Here is a 21,375-nt window from a genome sequence, read left to right as displayed (position 1 = left end):
TCAACCAAGGTTTGTAAAATAGGACATGTATGATAAGTGTGATGATGCTTGTCTGGCAGACACTTTAAATGCAATGAAAGATGCCCAGTTGTGGCATGCCACGTTTAGCCATACATATATTAGTGGTTTAATGCTTTTACAAAAACATGGGATATTAGAGAACCTACCTCAATTTGATCCCCCACCTAGATATGTTTATAAAGGATGTATGCTTAGTAAGCTCTCTTGACAACCTTTCGCAAAGAATATAGTAGACAGAGCTGGCCACAAATTGCAGCTCATGGACAATGATGTGTGTGGTCCAATGCAGACTCTATCTTTAGAAGGAAGTCTTTACTTTGTGATCTTCATTGATGATTATAGAGCGAATCTTTGGCTAGTTTTACCATATGAAAACACTTTCTTTATATGGTTAAGAATGAAATTAGCTTAAAAGTCCAAACTCTCCATATAGATAGAGGGGAGGAATATTTGTCTAATTATTTCAAAGACTTTTTGGCATAAAAAGACATTAAACATCAATGTATAACTCCTTATACACCTCATCTAAATGGTGTTGAAGAAACAAGACTCTCATGGAGATGGTTGGATGCATGGTTAAAGGTCAGAAGCTTCCACATAAGATTTGGATAGAAGCAGCTCTTTGTGCTACCTATGTGTTAAACAAATGCCCCTCTAAAGCTTTGAAAACCATCACTCCTTGATTCTTGGTTCAATAGAAAACCCAAGGTTGAACATGTACATGTTTTTGGTTATTTTTTACATGCCATCCCATTTTCATGAGGCAACAAAATGTATTTTTATTGGCTATTGTGCAAAAACCAAAGGCTATCGTCTCTACAATCCTCTTGCCAAGAAAATTATTATTAGTAGGATGTTGTTTTTGTTGAGGATTTTGTTTATCCTATGATGAAATACCTAGGTCAATTCTCAAGACATGTCTGATGGTTTGTTGCCTATGCTAACGTCTATTGATGTACTGCAAATTTTACCTATTGATCCTCATTTGTTGCAAGGGGGAATGCTCAAGAAACTGATGCACCAACTTCTTATCATGTGGAAGATATCATAAATTCTGAAAGATCAGCAATTAATAAGTTTAGGCTTATGCCTAGATGGGTTAGAAGTACCTTATAAGCATGTATGACCACTATTAAATTTACTATTGCTTTGGTAGCCCATCAACACGAATTAGACATCAAAACAAAATTCTTGAATGGCGACTTTCAAGAAGAAGTTTATGTGAGTCAAAACTAGTTGGATTCTCAATCCGGTCAAGAATAGATCCGGTCAAGAACAAAAGGTATGCAGGCTTAAGAAAGTTTTATATCGTTTGTTGATACAACAAGCTTCTAGGGCTTGGTACTGAAAAATTCATGGCTATTTGATTGGACAAGGATTTTAAAGTGGTCCTACAAAAAGCACTTTATATGTCAAAAAGGATAAGCATGATTTGCGTGTTTTCATTCTCTATGTCGATGACATGCTATTGACTCACACACTGACCTTGCCTTAAGTATTGAGATGTCAGATCTTGGTCTTTTGCACTAATACTTGGGTATGTAGTTTATACAGCAAGATGATGGTAGAGTCATTAATAGCAATCTGAGTAAATCAAGGCAATGCTCAAAAGGTTTAATATGGAAAGTTGCAAACCAATCTTTACACCAATGAAACCTAGTGTAAAGCTCAGTCTGTAGGATCTCAGACATAAGCACTTATAATTAGCAGGCTATTGGATGCCTCATATATTTGTACAACGTAGGGCCAAACATTTAGTATGATATGTCACAACTTTCAAAGTTTATGCATTGCTCATGCACTAAGCATTGGTAAGCAGTTAAAAATATCTTTTGATACTTGGAAGGCACTCAAGACCTTGGATTATTCCATGCCAAGGGGAGTGATTTAGAATTGCAGGCCTTCTTTGATTCTGATTGGGTAGGTGATTATGATATATGACGATGCACATCTGGAAACTGCTTCTTTCTTGGCAACTCATGTATCTCTTAGCTAATCAAGAAACAACCAATTATGGAAACCTCATCCTCTGAAGCTAAATACAGAGTAGCATTCACTGTAATAGTTCAATATGTATGGTTAAGAAGATTGATAGAGGATCTTTGTGTCCTTTTAGACACCCTATTCAAAGTGCAATGATAGTATCCAAGAATCGTGTCTACCATGCCAGGACTAAGCAAATTGAAGTGCACTATCACTATGTTAGAGAAGGACTCCATGTAGGTGAGATCAATTTGATCTACTGTAGTATATATGACAATGTGGTAGATCTTTTCACTAAAGCCTTATCATGTGAAAAGTTTGAGGACTTTTGAAAGTATTTGAGCCTCATCTCTTTCAGAGACTAATCAACAATCTCTATAAACCTCACATTTGTACTATAAGGGGGTTTGTTAAATATATATGGTAATACTACAGTGAGGCCATATACTTATGCCATGAGCACTTTTGTCCCATCGGGTGTGAATGGATACCTTAGGATTAGCTAGTATATAAGCAACCTCATCCATTGTATAGGGTTGCACACTCATTCGTATTTGTTGCAAAGAGCTTCATATCTTTTCCCTTTGAGCTAGCCATCCTCTCTCACACTCTATACCCTTGTGTTCTTGTCATTCAAGCATTGTGCATGTGTGAGTTCAGCTTCGTGTAGTGAGCTAACAATCACCCATTTTATGATAGTAATGATATTGAATATCACATGTTAACATGTATCATGTTCCATATGAGCCTCAACTCTAGTTGTATCCTCCTCTAGATACACTAGGGATGTAGGTTTTGTAAGAAAATACATTTATAAAAGAATACACTAGGGGATACTTGTATCCTCCTCTAGTTGTATCCTCCTCTAGATACACTAGGGATGTAGGTTTTGTAAGAAAATACATTTATAAAAGAATACACTAGGGGATACTTGTATCCTCCTCTAGATACACTAGGGGGGTAAGTTTTGTAAGAAAATACATTGTACATTTATATAAACAAAGAGGGTGTAGTTATATCCTCCTCTAGATACATTAGGGTGGTAGTTGTATCCTCCTCTAGATACACTAGGGAAGTAGGTTTTGTAAAATAAAGTGTACATTTATATAAATAGTAGGACCTTCCACAAGATAAAGAACTTAAAGAAAGAGAGATAAAGAATAATACTAAATTAATGCTACAAATTGATGGTGTTTTGTCCCCACCCATGCACTTCAATAGGTAGCTTTAATGGCAATCTAGGTAGACTGTAAGTTGGGAGATGTCATACACTAGCAAGGATGCACAATGCACTGCAGATAGATCTTAGCATCTTAACATGATGATTTGAATATCACTGGTGGAGCTATGAAACCCATCTATATATAGTACCCAAGGGGGTGATCTTAGGTCAACCCAACCTAATATCATTGGTCTAGTTCGACTGAAACCAACTATTTCAACAAAAAAAAGAGCTACATATCTAATCTATAAATTTTTTTTCTTATGAAAATGAGGAATAGTTGAGAATTCGGAGGGTTTGTGGTCTAGTAGGAATCAATGCCTTTGTCTAAGTCCTAAATGATTGAAAATGTTTACACCATGAAACTTGTGGTTACATCTTACCTTTAGTTATGTGCTACTAGTTAAGTAATTGAGAAAATGTATTTAAAAACATAAAGAACTTGGGGAAAAAATTATCCATGATGAGAACACCTTCATTTGTAAGACATCATTGAGGTGTAGTTCATTGCTCATGGCAATTTGCCTACTAAGGGCTTTTGCCTCTTGCAACCTTATGTTTAAATAAATGTGTGAAGCTTTTACAATTGCATAAACCCATCCTGATAGAGCATAGATAAGTAGAGCATACATAGAGCATTTGAAAGCTCTTCTCTAATTATAGCAATGGAGAGGAAAAATAGCATACACATTTAACACCAAGAAAATTACTTACAAAATTGAATAGGAGCGGGGAAAGTGTGTACCTCTTCTATGCTTAGCCAAAGGAGTAAACAATGTAGCAAAACCTACAAAACATAGAAACAAAAAAGGGTATTAGAAGCAAGCATTAAATGGTCTTTACCTACCAAAAATAATAGAAATAGAAAAAGCCTAAAACTCCCTACTTTCTCACAAAGAGGAGAGCACCAAGAAGGAGGAGCCTACAAAGAGCAAAAAAGGTTAGTATTCTTAATCTTAACCCTAAAGTGATTACTTATTCAATTAACCATGATCTAGAGCATGCATAATAAGTAAAAGATTGGAGCCCTTACTTTGTAATCTTCTTGAATAGAGCTTGAGGATGAAAGAAGGGGAAGTAGATAAGAGAGGATGAAGGAAGGAGAGTGTGAAGGAAGGAAAAGACAAGGATGAAGGAGGTGATGAAGGCTTAGGGTTGTATCTTGAATGTGTAGGAAGAGACATGAACGACGAGACAAGGAGAGAATAGGGAAATTTTTCGCGCTGCCTAGTATGCTTTAAAAAAATAAAAATAAAATCCCCAACGTCACGTATCGACAATTTTTATTGGTGCTTATACCGGCATTATGTAAATCACCATTGATAATATAATAACCGTCGATATTCTTTCGTTTTGTTGTAGTGTTTCTTATGTTATCTATTGTGTACACACCACTACATTTAATTTAGCTCTATTCACATCCTTAACTCTTGTGTACCTCTCATGATAAGGTCGATTAAAGCACCAATATCAATGTGCCAAATGCCTTAATCATTTCGACTTTCTTTTACAAAGTATTATTAGAATCCAATACATCATCAAGACTTTCAACACTCATGTTCAAATGTAGTATTTTTATCCTCCATGTTTTCATCTTTTTTTTTGGGACCAATATTTATATATATATTATTGCAATAAAGAAACTTTACATCCTTCCAGCCCCACCACAGTCACCCAATAACATCTAATTTAAGAAAGGGTATGTGAAGGGTGATGTGCTGGAGAAGCAGGCTCCTAGGGGTTGTTCTACTGAAGCTATCGTTGAAGCTTGCATTTTGCTTATTTCTTGGGAGGAGTCATCTTTTGTATTTGAGGATGTTTTCATCTTTTCTCATACATGTGATTGATTCCGCTTGTGCATATTGCATGCTTTCTTTGTATAATATTTATCATAATTACCCATTTTACGATAATAGAATTCGGAGAGTGTATGATCTAGTAGGAATCGATTCCTTTGTCCAAGTCCATAACATTTGGGAATGTTTACACCATGAAAATTGTGGTTACATCTTACTTTTAGTTATGTGAGATTGATTAAGTAATTGAGGAATATTTAAAAACATAAACAATTTGGGGGAAAAAAATATCCATGACAAGAACACCTTCATCTGTAAGATGTCATGGAGGTGTAGCCCAATGCTTTGGCCTCTTGTAACCTTATATTTCATATCTAAGCCCCATGCTTCTCACGAAGGGCGCCCATGCAAAAATCTTGTCGAATGTGAAAAGAGGAAGCAAGGCAACCGTTCGATCGGGAGGCAAGGAAACCGTTCTTAAGCTTTCTCGCGAGGCTAGCTTTTTCGATCTTCGTCTTCACCATGGTCGTGGCAGAACGTACTGGAGGTAAACGATCCATGGGCCCTCGGTTTCAATTTGCGACAATGCTCCTGCAAAGTTCTTGCTTTCACCGGCTTAGGGTTTTCTGAGAGACAGCTTTTTTGTATGCGCGTCGTTTACGAAATTTTGTCTGTGTAGGGTTTTTATCTGATTTTAGGGTTAGTGTATGGAATCGGCATCTCTTAATATTTTGATGCTTGATATTTTGAGGACCGAAGGCTCACAAGCAGGCTGGTTATCTCTTCTTGATATGCAGCGTTGATCGTAATTAACAATGGATTTGCTCATGGGACAATGATCTAGAATCCTCCGCCGCCGTTGTTGAGGTACATTAACCATTTGCATCCACTTATGGGTCTTTACAAACACCCTCTGCATATGTTTTAAACGCACATGATCCTCTCCTCTGGATTTTTATGTAATTAGGAATAAGGGTGTGATTATTGACAGTCTTTTGTTGGGTAATGCGCCAATTTCATAGCATTGCTGATTAAGCTATTCCATGTCAATGTAAAACTTTGTTTCTTAAACCCGTTCTTCATATTGTGAATATTTCAACCTATTGATTCAAACCATGCATAGTTCTCCTGTAATGTGATTATCGGTTGAAGGTCTTTTGTTGGAGATTGTGCCGATTTCATAGATGTCCATGTTTGGCAATGCTTGTTAAGCTACCCCATGTCTTGAAACATTTGTTTTATAAACATCAGCGGTTGCTGCATGTTTCAACGTACCATGCATAGTTATGTTTCAGCGGTTGCTCGTTATTGTGCATGGTTCAACCTACCATGCATAGATATGCATAGTTCACATCACCATGCATACTGCATGCCATGCCTTTAAGTGGCTGATAGTGCGGGACTGCTATTTCATGTGAAGATTCCTGGCTTATTACTTATATTAGAGAGGTGCACAGACCTGGAGGTCTTGGCTTTCTTGGATGAAGTTTTCTGCTATGTAATCACGATTCGTAATCAACAGGCAAGAGCATGCCCCAGCCATAACATGTGTTGTATATACATGCATTCAGCTCAGCAAAACCAAAAAAGGGGACGTGTCTATAGTCCGACGCATGTACATACTACATGTGTTATGATTCAATATCTACATGTGTTATGATTCAATATTTATTTCAAGACGCAACCCTCATGAGCGTCAGTTTCTCCTATGAGTAAACCCTAATGTGTAAAGCTTGTAGAAAGCAACACCATTGAACCCTCATGTGAAACCTTGACAACTTCATCCTACTGTATAAAAGATCCATGTTTTTGGGAAATGAGAAAACAGAAATGAATTAAGGGGTCCAGTTTATGGACATAAGAAAACAAAAGGGACGGAAAGGAAGGGCATTTGAGGGTTTTTAGGGTGAAAAACCTGTTTTTTTAGTTGGGATCCCAGATCCCCCCACCCATTCCTCATGGACATGAGTCACCTTGATCCATACATCAGTACCCTCTCTCACGACTTTAGAGATGGCTTATTGTCATAATGCTACACATCTTGGCATATAGGCATGTGGACTGCATTGCAATTCTCTTACTCACCTCATTCTATCTCAATACCCGAAAGCCATTGCCCAGCACATGCATCAGTTGAAGTACCTTCAAGTGGCAAATTGTGCATGAGTGATTTCTCACATGAAGACTCCTGGCCTATTACTCATATTAGAGAGCTGAACAGACCTGGAGGTCTTGGCTTTCTCGGATGAAGTCTCCAGGTATGGAATCACGTTTCCAGATCAACAGGCAAGAGCATGCCCACACCCACAGCTTGCCTTTCTTCATTGACATGTTGGTTCCCCTTTGCCCTCTAATCAGTAATAGTAACCCCAGATCGAAATAAATATCGAGCCGTAACATGTAGTATGTACATGCTTTCAGCTGAGACAAAACTAAAAAGGGGGGCATATACTAATAGTCTGATGTGTGTACATGCGACATGCCTTATTGCTCTATATTTATTTGAAGACACAACCCTCATGAGCATCAGTTTCAACTTGCATAAGTCAACTCTAATGTTTAAAGCTTGTAGAAAAGCCCTCTCTACCCCTTGGTGCGGATCTGAACAGGGACTAGGAGGGGGGGGGGACCACTGGAGGCAGTCTCCTAGACTGACATCGGGGGCAAGCTCTGGCAAGGTGTCCCATCTGCCTACAGATGAAGCACTGGCTGGGTAGGCCTGAGTACTCCACATGCTGAATGATGGGGTCTCCCCGACGGCAAGGAATGGATACGACATGGGGAACTGCCTCCGACAAGGCGATACAGATGCGAAGAGATGGAATCCTAGCCGCCCGTCGAGGGACGAAGCAGCAGTGGGAGGGGATTCCATCACTCTCCCAATGGCTCCACCAATCACCGGGAGAAGAGGAAGGTATTCCTTCTTGAGGCCCCGGAAGCAGACTGTCACAGGAAAGCGTGAAACTCCAGCCAGAGGGTCAGATGTTGGGTCGAAGTCGTGTTGGCACCGCGCAAAGAAGGTCTGGGCCATACGGAATGCAACAGGGCTCAGTTGCATGACACGATCAGATGCCGCTGGCGAAATGAACTCAACTTGGTAGTAGCCGCGACCCAGAGGATGAATGTCTGTGATCTTTCAGGTCCACCTAGGAGGCTTGCCTGAAGAAGATCTCTGAATATTGCTGGCTTATTACTCATATTTGTGAGCTGCACATACCTGCAAGTCTTGGTGCTCTTGGATACAATGTCCTGCGATGGACTTATGTTTTGTGATCAACAGGAAAGAGCATGCCCCAGAAATCGATGCCCACAGCTTGTTTTTCTTCATTTACAGAGGAGTATCACATAGATTTTATGTTTGGGTTTCATGTCTCTTTGTTTTGGGTTGCATGTGTGTTTATTAGGTCATGTAATCTGAAAAGTAAGTTGTTGATCTTTTGGTATACAGAGCGGGGAAATTACTGCAGCAGCTTTTCATTTTATCAAGTAACATCTCAGATGCATGGGAATGCCAATATTCCTTGAACTTACCCTTTCTGACAACTTTGGAGATGGTTTTTTGCCATGATGTTACACATGTTGAGATATATACTCAGCTGTAACGCATGTAGTATGTACATGCGTCAGGCTGAGACAAAACTGAAAAGGACGTATCTTTATTGTCCGATGGGTGTACATTTGACATGGGTTACGGCTCAATATTGATTTCAAGACGCAACTCTCATGAGCATCGGTTTTTATCTCCCATGAGTAAACCCTAATGTGTAAATCTTGTGGAAAACAACACCATTGAATGTTGATGTATCAACCATAACAACTTAAAAGATCCATGTTTCACGTGCCTTAGGTAGGCCTTTGCGACACACTTCTGGGAAATGCGGAAACATAAATGGCTCCAGATCTTGTCTCAGATTTTCGGATGTACACCCCGTGTTGGGAGATACTGGTTGCCTAGCACACGGTTTTTGTTCAGAGAGGCTGATATTAGGGCACCATCTTCCCCTCTTATTGTAGCCATTGTTAGAGCATGGAGAAGCATGAGACCATTTTTGTGACAAAGGCTTTCTAGGTCTTTGGATGAGGCTGACCGACAATCTATTATGTGGAACGAGTTCCTCAGGGATGAGGCCGGTCGACCACTTGGTGCATCTCATTACATGCAGTGGTTAGGATGGGAGAGATGTGCATACACAGTTTTTGCTTGGAAGACCTTCAAGAGTCCTCCGGAGGATCGGAGAGCTGCATCCATTCAGCATCTTAGGGGCTCTCGGATATGTATTGATCAGATTGATGCAGCTATTCCGTATGAGTGGCTCTCTGGGACCTTTCATGGAGACTATCATCCGAGTTGGTTGGGAGTCTTTTCGAGGATAGGCATACCTTTGCAAGTCATTGCTCTCCCGGGCTAGCTACAGATTGCATCATCTACTCTATCATGCCTGGAGGGAGATTGAGGAGATGTAGCATGGAGGGGATCATCGTAGATACTAGGCTTAGTCCATTGAGGATTGTTGGTCGTTGGGGAAAGCATAGGTTCATTGACTCTTCTCCTCAGATAGTGACTCATGGCTCTTTGTGTTTGTGGCTATATGGCAGTAGTCCTATCAGATATCTTCAGTGGGATCCAAGACAGTGGGAGTGGATTGATGCTTTCGATCCATTGAAAAGCCTTCCCTTTTTTAGTTTCACGGTCTAGAATGCCAGGCTTCTCCTCACTCGACAGATGCATAGGATCCCTAGTCTCAAGCCTCATTGGGAGAGGTATGATATCTCTCAAGTGATATAGCGCAGATATTGGCATAGGCTTTGACATTAATACAGAAGGAGCGAGATCTCTCATTTCTTTTGGTTATTTTTACATGGTGGTCTCCCCACCAATCAGTGGAGATCAGTTTTCGGTGTAGCACCTACTTGTCCTCAGATTTTGAGACTGTACAACATTGTTTATGGGGATGGAGCAGTGCACAACAGATTTGGGTTTCTATAGCCCAACTTATGGGCAAATGGAGTGGCCGCGCCATGCATGTGACTTGGGGGGCAGTTGTTTGGGTCTCCCAGTCCGGTCCGTAGCTTTTTTACGAGGCAATAGTACAGACTCTCTGCTATTTTTTGTGTCTTTTTTCATACTTAATGGAAGTCTCTTTATTGAAATAAATAAATAAATGGCTTGGGGGTCTAATTTATGGGGCAAAAGGAAATGCACAGTAGAGAAACGTAGGGCTCTTGAATGTTCATTTTTAGTAGGCATCTCAAAAAAAGGGGGGATCTCTCTGCCCGTTCCTCATGGACATGTAGTCTATACGATCCTTACATCAGGTGGAAAGCTGTGTCGTTAGCACACATCCAAAAAAGGGGGAGAAGCTCCTCTCATGTCATATGTACATGCCTCCGGCTGAGACAAAGGAGGACGTGTTGTCTGATGCATGTACATACGGCTTGATAATTTCAAGACGCAACTCTCATGGGCATTAGTTTCAACTCTCATGAGTTAACCTTAAATTCTAAAGCTCGTTGAAAGCAACACCAAACGCTCATGTGTTAAGCTTCACAACTTCATCGTGGTGTATTTGTTTTGGGTGTCTTGATTTGGTTATGAAATCTGATAAGTAAGTTTTTGGATCTTTTGGTACACAGAGCGGGGAAATTGCTGCAGAAACTTTCCATTGAATCAAGTAGCATCTCGGATGCATGGGAATGCCAATATTCCTTGAAGCCACCCTTTCTCAAGACTTTGGAGTTTTTTGTCATGATGTTACACAATGTCGCATAGAGGCATTTGGACAGCACTGCAAGTCTCTTACTTGCCTCATTCTATCTCAATACACTTATGAAAACTGCAAAGCCATTGCCCAGCACATGCATCAGTTGAGGTACCTTCAAGTGAAAGTCTGTGGAGAGTGCTCTCTTGTGTGAAGACTCCTGGCTTAGTACTCATATTAGAGATCTGCACTGACTTGGAGGCCTTGGCTTTGTCGGATAAAGTCTGCTGCTATGAAATCATGTTACGTGATGAATAGGCAAGAGCATGCCCCAGACATCGACGCCTACAGCTGGCTTTCTTCGTTGCAAGGTCGGTCCCCCTCTGCACTTTAATCAGTAGTAGTAAACCCAGGTTGAGATAAAATATAGAGCTGTAACTCATGTCATATGTACATGCCTCCGGCTGAGACAAAGGAGGACGTGTTGTCTGATGCATGTACATACGGCTTGATATTTATTTCAAGACGCAACTCTCATGGGCATCAGTTTCAACTCTCATGAGTTAACCTTAAATTCTAAAGCTCGTTGAAAGCAACACGAAACGCTCATGTGTTAAGCTTCACAACTTCATCGTGGTGTATAAAAGATGCATGTTTCACCTGCCTTACGTGGGCTTCATGGCACGCTTTTTGGAAATGGGGGGAAAACAGAAATGACTTTTAGGGGGTCCAATTGATGGGTTAGAAGGAAACTCAAGGTAGACGGAGCGATGGAAAGGTAGGGCAGTTGAGGACATTATGTTTCGTGATCAACAGGCAAGATTATGTCCCAGAAATGGATGCCCACAGCTTGTCTTTGTGTTATCACTTAAATTTTATGTTTGTATTGCATGTCCTTTGTTTTGGGTGTCTTGATTTGGTTATGAAATCTGATAAGTAAGTTTTTTGATCTTTTGGTACACAGAGCGGGGAAATTGCTGCAGAAACTTTCCATTGAATCAAGTAGCATCTCGGATGCATGGGAATGCCAATATTCCTTGAAGCCACCCTTTCTCAAGACTTTGGAGTTTTTTGTCATGATGTTACACAATGCCGCATAGAGGCATTTGGACAGCACTGCAAGTCTCTTACTTGCCTCATTCTATCTCAATACACTTATGAAAACTGCAAAGCCATTGCCCAGGACATGCATCAGTTGAGGTACCTTCAAGTGAAAGTCTGTGGAGAGTGCTCTCTTGTGTGAAGACTCCTGGCTTAGTACTCATATTAGAGATCTGCACAGACTTGGAGGCCTTGGCTTTGTCGGATCAAGTCTGCTGCTATGAAATCATGTTACGTGATGAATAGGCAAGAGCATGCCCCAGACATCGACGCCTACAGCTGGCTTTCTTCGTTGCAAGGTCGGTCCCCCTCTGCACTTTAATCAGTAGTAGTAAACCCAGGTTGAGATAAAATATAGAGCTGTAACTCATGTCATATGTACATGCCTCCGGCTGAGACAAAGGAGGATGTGTTGTCTGATGCATGTAAATACGGCTTGATATTTATTTCAAGGCGCAACTCTCATGGGCATCAGTTTCAACTCTCATGAGTTAACCTTAAATTCTAAAGCTCGTTGAAAGCAACACCAAACGCTCATGTGTTAAGCTTCACAACTTGATCGTAGTGTATAAAAGATCCATGTTTCACCTGCCTTAGGTGGGCTTCATGACACGCTTTTTGGAAATGGGAAAACAGAAATGACTTTTAGGGGGTCCAATTAATGGGTTAGAAGGAAACTCAAGGCGGAGAGATGGAAAGGTAGGGCAGTTGAGGACATTATGTTTCGTGATCAACAGGCAAGATTATGTCCCAGAAATGGATGCCCACAGCTTGTCTTTGTGTTGTCACTTAAATTTTATGTTTGTATTGCATGTCCTTTGTTTTGGCTTGATTTGGTTATGAAATCTGATAAGTAAGTTTTTTGATCTTTTGGTACACAGAGCGGGGAAATTGCTGCAGAAACTTTCCATTGAATCAAGTAGCATCTCGGATGCATGGGAATGCCAATATTCCTTGAAGCCACCCTTTCTCAAAACTTTGGAGTTTTTTGTCATGATGTTACACAATGTCGCATAGAGGCATTTGGACAGCACTGCAAGTGTCTTACTTGCCTCATTCTATCTCAATACACTTATGAAAACTGCAAAGCCATTGCCCAGCACATTCATCAGTTGAGGTACCTTCAAGTGACAGTCTGTGGAAAGTGCTCTCTTGTGTGAAGACTCCTGGCTTAGTACTCATATTAGAGATCTGTATAGACTTGGAGGCCGTGGCTTTGTTGGATAAAGTCTGCTGCTATGAAATCATGTTACGTGATCAATAGGCAAGAGCATGCCCCAGACATCGACGCCTACAGCTGGCTTTCCTGGTCGCAAGGTCAGTCCCCCTCTGCACTTTAATCAGTAGTAGTAGACCCAGGTTGAGATAAAATATAGAGCTGTAACTCATGTCATATGTACATGCCTCCGGCTGAGACAAAGGAGGACGTGTTGTCTGATGCATGTAAATACGGCTTGATATTTATTTCAAGACGCAACTCTCATGGGCATCAGTTTCAACTCTCATGAGTTAACCTTAAATTCTAAAGCTCGTTGAAAGCAACACCAAACGCTCAGGTGTTAAGCTTCGTAGTGTATAAAAGATCCATGTTTCACCTGCCTTAGGTGGGCTTCATGGCACGCTTTTTGGAAATGGGAAAACAGAAATGACTTTTATGGGGTCCAATTGATGGTTTAGAAGGAAACTCAAGGTAGACGGAGAGATGGAAAGGTAGGGCAGTTGAGGACATTATGTTTCGTGATCAACAGGCAAGATTATCTCTCAGAAATGGATGCCCACAGGTTGTCTTTGTGTTATCACTTAAATTTTATGTTTGTATTGCATGTCCTCTGTTTTGGGTGTCTTGATTTGGTTATGAAATCTGATAAGTAAGTTTTTTGATCTTTTGTTACACAGAGCGGGAGATTGCTGCAGAAACTTTCCGTTGAATCAAGTAGCATCTCGGATGCATGGAAATGCCAATATTCCTTGAAGCCACCCTTTCTCAAGACTTTGGAGTTTTTTGTCATGATGTTACACAATGTCGCATAGAGGCATTTGGACAGCACTGCAAGTCTCTTACTTGTCCATTCTATCTCAATACACTTATGAAAACTGCAAAGCCATTGCCCAGCACATGCATCAGTTGAGGTACCTTCAAGTGAAAGTCTGTGGAGAGTGCTCTCTTGTGTGAAGACTCCTGGCTTAGTACTCATATTAGAGATCTGCACTGACTTGGAGGCCTTGGCTTTGTCGGATAAAGTCTGCTGCTATGAAATCATGTTACGTGATGAATAGGCAAGAGCATGCCCCAGACATCGACGCCTACAGCTGGCTTTCTTCGTTGCAAGGTCGGTCCCCCTCTGCACTTTAATCAGTAGTAGTAAACCCAGGTTGAGATAAAATATAGAGCTGTAACTCATGTCATATGTACATGCCTCCGGCTGAGACAAAGGAGGACGTGTTGTCTGATGCATGTACATAGGGCTTGATATTTATTTCAAGACGCAACTCTCATGGGCATCAGTTTCAACTCTCATGAGTTAACCTTAAATTCTAAAGCTCGTTGAAAGCAACACCAAACGCTCATGTGTTAAGCTTCACAACTTGATCGTAGTGTATAAAAGATGCATGTTTCACCTGCCTTAGGTGGGCTTCATGACACGCTTTTTGGAAATGGGAAAACAGAAATGACTTTTAGGGGGTCCAATTGATGGGTTAGAAGGAAACTCAAGGTAGACGGAGCGATGGAAAGGTAGGGCAGTTGAGGACATTATGTTTCGTGATCAACAGGCAAGATTATGTCCCAGAAATGGATGCCCACAGCTTGTCTTTGTGTTATCACTTAAATTTTATGTTTGTATTGCATGTCCTTTGTTTTGGGTGTCTTGATTTGGTTATGAAATCTGATAAGTAAGTTTTTTGATCTTTTGGTACACAGAGCGGGGAAATTGCTGCAGAAACTTTCCATTGAATCAAGTAGCATCTCGGATGCATGGGAATGCCAATATTCCTTGAAGCCACCCTTTCTCAAGACTTTGGAGTTTTTTGTCATGATGTTACACAATGCCGCATAGAGGCATTTGGACAGCACTGCAAGTCTCTTACTTGCCTCATTCTATCTCAATACACTTATGAAAACTGCAAAGCCATTGCCCAGGACATGCATCAGTTGAGGTACCTTCAAGTGAAAGTCTGTGGAGAGTGCTCTCTTGTGTGAAGACTCCTGGCTTAGTACTCATATTAGAGATCTGCACAGACCTGGAGGCCTTGGCTTTGTCGGATCAAGTCTGCTGCTATGAAATCATGTTACGTGATGAATAGGCAAGAGCATGCCCCAGACATCGACGCCTACAGCTGGCTTTCTTCGTTGCAAGGTCGGTCCCCCTCTGCACTTTAATCAGTAGTAGTAAACCCAGGTTGAGATAAAATATAGAGCTGTAACTCATGTCATATGTACATGCCTCCGGCTGAGACAAAGGAGGATGTGTTGTCTGATGCATGTAAATACGGCTTGATATTTATTTCAAGGCGCAACTCTCATGGGCATCAGTTTCAACTCTCATGAGTTAACCTTAAATTCTAAAGCTCGTTGAAAGCAACACCAAACGCTCATGTGTTAAGCTTCACAACTTGATCGTAGTGTATAAAAGATCCATGTTTCACCTGCCTTAGGTGGGCTTCATGACACGCTTTTTGGAAATGGGAAAACAGAAATGACTTTTAGGGGGTCCAATTAATGGGTTAGAAGGAAACTCAAGGCGGAGAGATGGAAAGGTAGGGCAGTTGAGGACATTATGTTTCGTGATCAACAGGCAAGATTATGTCCCAGAAATGGATGCCCACAGCTTGTCTTTGTGTTGTCACTTAAATTTTATGTTTGTATTGCATGTCCTTTGTTTTGGCTTGATTTGGTTATGAAATCTGATAAGTAAGTTTTTTGATCTTTTGGTACACAGAGCGGGGAAATTGCTGCAGAAACTTTCCATTGAATCAAGTAGCATCTCGGATGCATGGGAATGCCAATATTCCTTGAAGCCACCCTTTCTCAAAACTTTGGAGTTTTTTGTCATGATGTTACACAATGTCGCATAGAGGCATTTGGACAGCACTGCAAGTGTCTTACTTGCCTCATTCTATCTCAATACACTTATGAAAACTGCAAAGCCATTGCCCAGCACATTCATCAGTTGAGGTACCTTCAAGTGACAGTCTGTGGAGAGTGCTCTCTTGTGTGAAGACTCCTGGCTTAGTACTCATATTAGAGATCTGTATAGACTTGGAGGCCGTGGCTTTGTTGGATAAAGTCTGCTGCTATGAAATCATGTTACGTGATCAATAGGCAAGAGCATGCCCCAGACATCGACGCCTACAGCTGGCTTTCCTGGTTGCAAGGTCAGTCCCCCTCTGCACTTTAATCAGTAGTAGTAGACCCAGGTTGAGATAAAATATAGAGCTGTAACTCATGTCATATGTACATGCCTCCGGCTGAGACAAAGGAGGACGTGTTGTCTGATGCATGTAAATACGGCTTGATATTTATTTCAAGACGCAACTCTCATGGGCATCAGTTTCAACTCTCATGAGTTAACCTTAAATTCTAAAGCTCGTTGAAAGCAACACCAAACGCTCAGGTGTTAAGCTTCGTAGTGTATAAAAGATCCATGTTTCACCTGCCTTAGGTGGGCTTCATGGCACGCTTTTTGGAAATGGGAAAACAGAAATGACTTTTATGGGGTCCAATTGATGGTTTAGAAGGAAACTCAAGGTAGACGGAGAGATGGAAAGGTAGGGCAGTTGAGGACATTATGTTTCGTGATCAACAGGCAAGATTATCTCTCAGAAATGGATGCCCACAGGTTGTCTTTGTGTTATCACTTAAATTTTATGTTTGTATTGCATGTCCTCTGTTTTGGGTGTCTTGATTTGGTTATGAAATCTGATAAGTAAGTTTTTTGATCTTTTGTTACACAGAGCGGGAGATTGCTGCAGAAACTTTCCGTTGAATCAAGTAGCATCTCGGATGCATGGAAATGCCAATATTCCTTGAAGCCACCCTTTCTCAAGACTTTGGAGTTTTTTGTCATGATGTTACACAATGTCGCATAGAGGCATTTGGACAGCACTGCAAGTCTCTTACTTGTCCATTCTATCTCAATACACTTATGAAAACTGCAAAGCCATTGCCCAGCACATGCATCAGTTGAGGTACCTTCAAGTGAAAGTCTGTGGAGAGTGCTCTCTTGTGTGAAGACTCCTGGCTTAGTACTCATATTAGAGATCTGCACAGACTTGGAGACCTTGGCTTTGTCGGATAAAGTCTGCTGCTATGAAATCATGTTACGTGATGAATAGGCAAGAGCATGCCCCAGACATCGACGCGTACCGGTGGCTTTCCTCGTTGCAAGGTCGGTCCCCCTCTGCACTTTAATCAGTAGTAGTAACCCGAGGTTGAGATAAAATATAGAGCTGTAACTCATGTCATATGTACATGCCTCGGGCTGAGACAAAGGAGGACGTGTTATCTGATGCATGTAAATACGGCTTGATATTTATTTCAAGACGCAACTCTCATGGGCATCAGTTTCAACTCTCATGAGTTAACCTTAAATTCTAAAGCTCGTTGAAAGCAACACCAAACACTCATGGGCTAAGCTTCACAACTTCATCGTAGTGTATAAAAGATCCATGTTTCACCTACCTTAGGTGGGCTTCATGACACGCTTTTTGGAAATGGGAAAACAGAAATGACATTGAGGGGGTCCAATTGATGGGTTAGAAGGAAACTGAAGGTAGACGGAGAGATGGAAAGGTAGGGCAGTTGAGGACGTTATGTTTCGTGATCAACAGATAAGATTATGTCCTATAAATGGATGCCCACAGCTTGTCTTTGCGTTATCACCTAAATTTTATGTTTGTATTGCATGTCCTTTGTTTTGGGTGTCTTGATTTGGTTATGAAATCTGATAAGTAAGTTTTTTGATCTTTTGGTACACAGAGCGGGGAAATTGCTGGAGAAACTTTCCATTGAATCAAGTAGCATCTCGGATGCATGGGAATGCCAATATTCCTTGAAGCCACCCTTTCTCAAGACTTTGGAGTTTTTTGTCATGATGTTACACAATGTCGCATAGAGGCATTTGGACAGCACTGCAAGTCTCTTACTTGCCTCATTCTATCTCAATACACTTATGAAAACTGCAAAGCCATTGCCCAGCACATGCATCAGTTGAGGTACCTTCAAGTGAAAGTCTGTGGAGAGTGCTCTCTTGTGTGAAGACTCCTGGCTTAGTACTCATATTAGAGATCTGCACTGACTTGGAGGCCTTGCTTTGTCGGATAAAGTTTGCTGCTATGAAATCATGTTACGTGATGAATAGGCAAGAGCATGCCCCAGACATCGACGCCTACAGCTGGCTTTCTATGTTGCAAGGTCGGTCCCCCTCTGCACTTTAATCAGTAGTAGTAAACCCAGGTTGAGATAAAATATAGAGCTGTAACTCATGTCATATGTACATGCGTCCGGCTGAGACAAAGGAGGACGTGTTGTCTGATGCATGTACATACGGCTTGATATTTATTTCAAGACGCAACTCTCATGGGCATCAGTTTCAACTCTCATGAGTTAACCTTAAATTCTAAAGCAACACCAAACGCTCATGTGTTAAGCTTCACAACTTCATCGTGGTGTATAAAAGATGCATGTTTCACCTGCCTTAGGTGGGCTTCATGACACGCTTTTTGGAAATGGGAAAACAGAAATGACTTTTAGGGGGTCCAATCATAGTCACAAGGGAACGGGAACGTTTTGGGGAACGGATGACTGTTTGGAACGGGAACGAAAAGCTTGAATAAAAGGGAACGGAATCGGGAACGCCACATCATTGCATAAATGTGTTTATAAATTTACTTTATATATCTGTAAATGCTTTGGAAAGAGGCATAGTAAAGAAAGAACCTCAAACCATCTCAGTAGTGGCCATGATAATGCATAGATGTGTTCTACATGATACATAGTTCACTTATATTTCTTACATGGTCTGCGGTGCCATTTTGGAACGGGAACGGGAACGGCTATCTCTATGGAACGCGTTCCCCCGTTCCAAGAGCTTGGAACGACGTTCCCTTGTGACTATGGGTCCAATTGATGGGTTAGAAGGAAACTCAAGGTAGACGGAGAGATGGAAAGGTAGGGCAGTTGAGGACATTATGTTTCGTGATCAACAGGCAAGATTATGTCCTAGAAATGGATGCCCACAGCTTGTCTTTGTGTTATCACTTAAATTTTATGTTTGTATTGCATGTCCTTTGTTTTGGGTGTCTTGATTTGGTTATGAAATCTGATAAGTAAGTTTTTTGATCTTTTGGTACACAGAGCGGGGAAATTGCTGCAGAAACTTTCCATTGAATCAAGTAGCATCTCGGATGCATGGGAATGCCAATATTCCTTGAAGCCACCCTTTCTCAAGACTTTGGAGTTTTTTGTCATGATGTTACACAATGTCGCATAGAGGCATTTGGACAGCACTGCAAGTCTCTTACTTGCCTCATTCTATCTCAATACACTTATGAAAACTGCAAAGCCATTGCCCAGCACATGCATCAGTTGAGGTACCTTCAAGTGAAAGTCTGTGGAGAGTGCTCTCTTGTGTGAAGACTCCTGGCTTAGTACTCATATTAGAGATCTGCACTGACTTGGAGGCCTTGGCTTTGTCGGATAAAGTCTGCTGCTATGAAATCATGTTACGTGATGAATAGGCAAGAGCATGCCCCAGACATCGACGCCTACAGCTGGCTTTCTTCGTTGCAAGGTCGGTCCCCCTCTGCACTTTAATCAGTAGTAGTAAACCCAGGTTGAGATAAAATATAGAGCTGTAACTCATGTCATATGTACATGCCTCCGGCTGAGACAAAGGAGGACGTGTTGTCTGATGCATGTACATACGGCTTGATATTTATTTCAAGACGCAACTCTCATGGGCATCAGTTTCAACTCTCATGAGTTAACCTTAAATTCTAAAGCTCGTTGAAAGCAACACGAAACGCTCATGTGTTAAGCTTCACAACTTCATCGTGGTGTATAAAAGATGCATGTTTCACCTGCCTTACGTGGGCTTCATGGCACGCTTTTTGGAAATGGGGGGAAAACAGAAATGACTTTTAGGGGGTCCAATTGATGGGTTAGAAGGAAACTCAACGTAGACGGAGAGATGGAAAGGTAGGGCAGTGGAGGACATTATGTTTCGTGATCAACAGGCAAGATTATGTCCCAGAAATGGATGCCGACAGCTTGTCTTTGTGTTATCACTTAAATTTTATGTTTGTATTGCATGTCCTTTGTTTTGGGTTTCTTGATTTTGTTATGAAATCTGATAAGTAAGTTTTTTGATCTTTTGGTACACAGCGGGGAAATTGCTGCAGAAACTTTCCATTGAATCAAGTAGCATCTCGGATGCATGGGAATGCCAATATTCCTTGAAGCCACCCTCTCTCAAGACTTTGGAGTTTTTTGTCATGATGTTACACAATGTCGCATAGAGTCATTTTGACAGCACTGCAAGTCTCTTACTTGCCTCATTCTATCTCAATACACTTATGAAAACTGCAAAGCCATTGCCCAGCACATGCATCAGTTGAGGTACCTTCAAGTGAAAGTCTGTGGAGAGTGCTCTCTTGCGTGAAGATTCCTGGCTTAGTACTCATATTAGAGATCTGCACAGACCTGGAGGCCTTGGCTTTGTCGGATCAAGTCTGCTGCTATGAAATCATGTTATGTGATGAATAGGCAAGAGCATGCCCCAGACATCGATGCCTACAGCTGGCTTTCTTCGTTGCAAGGTCGGTCCCCCTCTGCACTTTAATCAGTAGTAGTAAACCCAGGTTGAGATAAAATATAGAGCTGTAACTCATGTCATATGTACATGCCTCCGGCTGAGACAAAGGAGGATGTGTTGTCTGATGCATGTAAATACGGCTTGATATTTATTTCAAGGCGCAACTCTCATGGGCATCAGTTTCAACTCTCATGAGTTAACCTTAAATTCTAAAGCTCGTTGAAAGCAACACCAAACGCTCATGTGTTAAGCTTCACAACTTCATCGTAGTGTATAAAAGATCCATGTTTCACCTGCCTTAGGTGGGCTTCATGACACGCTTTTTGGAAATGGGAAAACAGAAATGACTTTTAGGGGGTCCAATTGATGGGTTAGAAGGAAACTCAAGGTAGATGGAGAGATGGAAAGGTAGGGCAGTTGAGGACATTATGTTTCGTGATCAACAGGCAAGATTATGTCCCAGAAATGGATGCCCACAGCTTGTCTTTGTGTTATCACTTAAATTTTATGTTTGTATTGCATGTCCTTTGTTTTGGGTGTCTTGATTTGGTTATGAAATCTGATAAGTAAGTTTTTTGATCTTTTGGTACACAGAGCGGGGAAATTGCTGCAGAAACTTTCCATTGAATCAAGTAGCATCTCGGATGCATGGGAATGCCAATATTCCTTGAAGCCACCCTTTCTCAAAACTTTGGAGTTTTTTGTCATGATGTTACAGAATGTCGAATAGAGGCATTTGG

At 41.2% G+C, this 21,375-nt stretch overlaps 2 long non-coding RNA genes across 3 annotated transcripts in view; both read left to right on the top strand.

Annotated features, from left to right (window-relative positions):
• The first annotated feature begins 5,439 nt into the window (after window positions 1-5,439).
• Window positions 5,440-21,375, top strand: part of LOC147620709 (uncharacterized) — a 53,742-nt gene continuing 37,806 nt past the window's right edge. Inside the window, exons 1-2 of one of the 2 annotated variants that reach the window (XR_015269974.1) lie at window positions 5,440-5,569; window positions 5,820-5,889. This is a non-coding gene — a long non-coding RNA (uncharacterized LOC147620709). Of the gene's footprint in view, window positions 5,698-5,819; window positions 5,890-21,375 lie in introns of both variants that reach the window. The other variant, XR_015269975.1, reaches the window with a different exon arrangement.
• On the top strand, window positions 13,008-13,998 carry LOC147620710 (uncharacterized). Its single transcript, XR_015269972.1, has 2 exons — window positions 13,008-13,139; window positions 13,719-13,998. It is a non-coding gene; the product is annotated as an uncharacterized LOC147620710 (long non-coding RNA).

Source organism: Cibotium barometz, chromosome 31 (assembly GCF_041138505.1).
Source record: "Cibotium barometz isolate CiBa-2024 chromosome 31, ASM4113850v1, whole genome shotgun sequence".
Lineage (NCBI taxonomy): Eukaryota > Viridiplantae > Streptophyta > Polypodiopsida > Cyatheales > Cibotiaceae > Cibotium > Cibotium barometz.
The sequence above is the reverse complement of the archived record's forward strand: the minus strand, read 5'-3'. Positions and strand labels throughout refer to the sequence as shown.